The sequence below is a fragment of the Helianthus annuus genome, chromosome 11 (assembly GCF_002127325.2).
Source record: "Helianthus annuus cultivar XRQ/B chromosome 11, HanXRQr2.0-SUNRISE, whole genome shotgun sequence".
NCBI lineage: Eukaryota > Viridiplantae > Streptophyta > Magnoliopsida > Asterales > Asteraceae > Helianthus > Helianthus annuus.
In genome coordinates, this window is record NC_035443.2 from 3,195,231 (window position 1) to 3,200,671 (window position 5,441).

Below are 5,441 nucleotides of genomic sequence, written 5' to 3' on the forward strand. Positions count from 1 at the left end.
TTTAGAATATTCTGTGAGATGTGCCACCTACATAGCAATTTGGAAGCTTTTGGGAATACTTTATCGCAAGCATTCATCAAAGCTTGATCCCTATCTGTTACAATTACACGTGGCTCCATGCAATCTACCAACAATTCTTTGAGCTTCTCCAGGACCCATAAGAAGTTATCTTTTTTTTTTCTTTAGAGACAAACGCATGAGCCACACAAAAAGACTTGTGTGTCGATGTCACCTTCTTCGATTTCGTTATCATTTTTCTTATACTCCTTAGCACCTTCCTCATACTCTAACTTGTGTTTGTTTTCCGTATACGAATGGTAAGTCCCGTATTCGTGTCGCGGATAACTTTGGGCAATGTAAGATGGTTCCCCCTCATCTACAAACACCTGGCTCAAGTCAGGTAACGTGGGTCGCACACCCCGTCATCGTCATCACAACGAGGCACGGACACAACCTCCTCCTCACCTCGATCAACGCCGGATAACCAAACGCTTTCGGAGACGTACGACTGGTTCGAATCTTCGCCAAAAATATTACCAATGTCCCAAAACGACATCTTTATGCTTCACGGTCTCAACCAAATTTTTTAGTTAAGAATTTTCATCATTTCATCGGAATTTTGTGAGTTTGAAAAATTTTGAAAGACATAAATCCCGTATGTTTTGGGTAAATAAACATTTTTGGTTGATAAGAGTCGTATAGGTCGATAAGGGTCATATGGGTCACTTTCACGCTTTTTCAGACTGAACTCCTTTCATGTCAGTAATTATACCTTAAATTCATCAAAAGTCGTGCCGATAAGCCTCTCATTGCTCAATGAGAGGCGTATAGGGTTTAATGCTCCAACTACCACAACCTTATATGCCTCTCATAGGGCAATGAGAGGCTTATCAAAACCCTTTTTCTGGCACATTAATTGCTTTCACACTATATACTCCCTTATTGCCCTATATGCCACCTCTGGGGGGTGTGCACTCAAAAAGTAGGGGTGTGTCAATACCCTCACCCTTCCAAAACAAGCTTGTCGTTCCTCCAGGAGGATCTCCTCTGGTAATGTGCATCAGGTACACCTTTTTCATTATTCTTCTATAAAATTTGTAGGTTAATGTAATCATGTTATTAGTGAAGGAATCAGTATTAATTTAATTGAAACAATCCAGATAGTGTTGTTGGAACTGATTCCCACGCTACAACAATTGATGGGTCATTGGGTTGGGTGTTGCTGGTTGGGGAGTTGTAGGAATTAAAGCAGAGGCAGCTATGCATGGCAGGTAAGAATTTAGCAAAATCTTGTTCTACCATGACGAATACTGGATGATATTTTGAATTCTACTGTTTTATATAAATTTTCTCAATCGAGCACATATCCAGATTGATCACTTCTCAGTTAACCTGCTTCATACATGGTAAGTAGTCTGAACCTTCGGAAACATATAGATTTGGTCTTCATACTTGAAGTTTTTACATATAGATTTGGTTTTCATAATTGGATGTTTTTACATATAGATTTAGTCTTCATTGATGCGGTTGCCAATGAGCTCAAAGTAGACTCTCCAGCAAATAATCATGATATGTATAATTAATTTTTTATTTGTTGGTCAATTAATTATTGAATCGCTAATGTTTTGAAGTCTTTGACCCGACTTCTAGCTCCCAAAGAGTAACTTTACGCTGTAAAACAGATGGTTATTTTGACCCATTTACTTGCAAACAAGTCGATTTCAGCTCTGTTTTTATCTAAAATGGCTCAAATGGGTCAAATAATACAGTTTGAATAAAAGTGGTATGAGCAAAATGGACCGAACTCATATGGATAGGTAAAATAGAGGATTTCCAATCCTTACAGGAAAATGAAGGAAACGTATACTCAGTTTGAGGTGAGTAATGCTTGTACGCGCAATGGTCGATAAGGTTATTTTTAGAATAATGTCATTTTTAAAATATATTAGTGCTGTAACTATATGTAAACTTTCTTTTTCCAAATGGATGAAACATGCTTGTGGGTAAACCCGATCTGCATGTTTGGCCCAAACTAACAAATCCGTTCTTGTAACTAATTGCATATCGGATTACATGGTGGACTAGCTTCATCTGGGCATTTTGGTTCAAAAACCTAAGGCTTTTTTATCTCACTGAATATGATAATCTTATTTTCTATATGACTTCTGTGACTAAGAAAATTCTTTGTCCACTTCAGCCCATTGGCAGCAAACTTATTAGTTTCAATTCAATAGTCAAACATATTCCCTTACTACTTGAAGACCTGTTCAGATTCTTCTTTTTCAGCAGCAAATTGCAGTGAAAAAAAATGCGTTGTAGATGGTGAATTTTTCATCAGTTGTTATCAAACATCAGTTGTGAAGCCGCATCTGCAAACTCTGTTTACTTGAATAGTGTTAACCTTTAATTTCCGCTCCATATGAATTTTGTTAACAATCAGTGACGTGCAAGTGTAATTAATATTTGATTGCAGATTTAATTTGTTCTAGGCTTTCAAAGTAATTTTTTGCTTTCCTAATATGAACAAAAATTGGAAATGCCTTTACAAAAATAAACTAAAAGGTAAAAAATTATCATTAAAGAGAATAGAAAATTGGAAATTTCTTATCAATCTGAAGATTCAAAAATTCTATCATAACAAGCCTAAAACGATTAGATAAATACCATTTCCACATTATACTACAAAGATTCAGAAATCTGTCATAAATATATTAAAAATAATCTTCAAGATTCATTTGTGTGCTTGTTAATCAACTAAAGGTTAGAAAAAGCGACGTAACTTTTGTGATTCATTTGCGGATCATGGGACCGGATTTGGAAAGCCCGGCACCACCACACTGGCCAAGTAACTCTAAATTTCCCAATTTTTTGTACAACTCTATCATGCGTGATGCCGTTACAAAACTTTTCACCATTGAGTTCTGATCAGATTCCACTGGTCTACGGCTTCTGAATGAGATCATAATCTATGTAGTGTCACATAGGACCTGAAAGTTAATGATTGAATTCTTTGGTGATAAGCAAACAAGATATATGGGGTGAATTTTGTTTATGTTTGTTTAGATTTCGGTATCTTGAAAACTCTTTTTGAGCATTGATTTTGGGTTGAAAATAAGTCCACCTCTGACATGGGATTTTCCGGCTCTGACCACTTTGGATGTTCAACCTATTACATTCACATTGCAACTTCTTAATAATGGTGAATAACTCTATGGACTTGTTTTCCCAATTTCCGAATCTGAAAAGACTTGCTTTGGATAGTTGTTTGTTATCTAATATTTTTTACCTTCATAATCAAGTCAAGCAAGTTAGAGAGTCAATCCTTAATAGGTCTTCATCAATCATGTGAGTTTGTGATCTCTGCACCAAAGATCTCATCTTTTACCTATAATGGCATCGCTCGGTTTTCATTATCCACTAAAGACAATCTGCCGTAGATCTCATAAGAAGCAACCACAGATTGAATTGATGATGATCAACACCTTCCAGCAACTCTACAAGGCAGATATGAAAAAAAAAAAAAAAAAAAGTAAAAGAGCAGATAGAAGTCGTGATCAATTTTACCAAAAAATTATATGGTATTTTTTGTGGTTTCCAAACCAGATTCAATATGATTATTTTGACATCTTGCTGACTCAATCAATTACTAAAATGCCTTAGAAATTTCAGATTCCATCGTATTCTAACTCAAGAACGTTAAATAAATTTCTTGTTCAAAAAAAAATATATTTTATACAATAAGTGAATAGCATGAAATAAAACCATCAAACTAAGTTGAATTTGAATTAAGAATTATGGAGTTTACAACTTTTTGTAGATATATTAAATATTAATTCCGGTTCAAAAATCAAATTACTTTTATAATCGGGTTATCAAAAGCAAAGTAACTGAAAGTGATGGCCTGAAATCCGTAATTTGCTCCAAATTAGGGGACAAAAAAACTGTAATTTGCTCTATTAATAGGTTACATTTACATAAGAGTAAACCACCATTTTGTTCCCTGAGGTTTGGTCACTTTTGCCAATTTAGTCCAAAACTCAAACCTTTTAAATATGGGTCCATGTGGTTTCACTTTTATTGCCATTTTGGTCCAAAAATGAAATCAGCTAATATTTGGCTAATAAAATTATGTTATTTTGTACTTTTCCTCAGGGGTAAAATGGCCAAATATCACCTGATTCCATTAATTTAATTAATAATGTGTTATAATAAAATTATATTAACTGTTTTGCCCCAGAGAAAAAGGACAAAATAACAGGATTTTATTAACCAAATATTAGCTAATTTCATTTTTGGACCAAAATGGCAATTAAAGTGAAAACACAGGAACCCAGATATAAAAGGTTTGAGATGCTATGTGTCACTTTTTAAATGAATTCAAGATAATTGATATTATTTAGGTTATCATTTTACCATTTATCTATGGATGCTATGTGTCACTTTTTAAATGGTTCTTACAATTTGTATACGAAATGTGGTTTGTATTTGATCCTACTCTTTTTACAATAAGTAATAAAATAACATCCACTGTAAACTCTATTGTGGATATTTTAACAATAAGTTATAAAATACCACTCACCCATGATTTTTTGATATCAGGAGGCCTTATTTCATTAAACTCAGTGGCCATTTAGGTTGTTTGATGGCTGTTTGGCCTACAAAAGAATAATCGGGTTATCCTGCTAAGGATTACAATTTTAACCCCACATGACATCTAATATCAAAAGCAAAGTAACTGAAAGTTCATGTAATGGCCTGAAATCCGTAATTTGCTCCAAATAAGGGGACAAAAAACTATAATTTGCTCCAAATCAGGGGACAAAAAACTATAATTTGTGCTATTTTCTACCTAACATATTGCAAGTAGAGAACAGAAAAAATATAAAATACGTTTATATTAGGGTATGTTAGGTATGTGTTTAGTTTACCATAATATAATACAATACAATTTACAGTGTAGTGTAATATGATACAATGAGATTGCTAATGTAATATGAAACAATTAATGTGATTACTAACAAAAATGTAATATGATTCAACACATAATAGGATTACTGATGTAAACTATGTAATATGATACAACACATAACAGTGCAATGTAAATCTTTTTCATTCTAATCCCTTGACTTTGTTTAATTATACAAATCCAGTTGTTCATATCTACAATAGTATATTTTTTATCCTCCTATTTTTTTCACCCAACTGTCCTTATATATAGGTTAACAAACACAAAACTGACAAGGGTCAAGTTGGTGCCACGTAACTTCTACAAATATGCTTGTAATTGTTTCACTTATCAAATTAATTGTTTAGTCCTTACCTAATCATTATTCGCTATGTATTGAAACACGTTTTAAAAAAAAATTCAAATCTTTACTCGTAAAAGATTTAAAGATTATTTATACTTAAACTCAAATTGCTCATTTCTCTTAGGCGTTTAG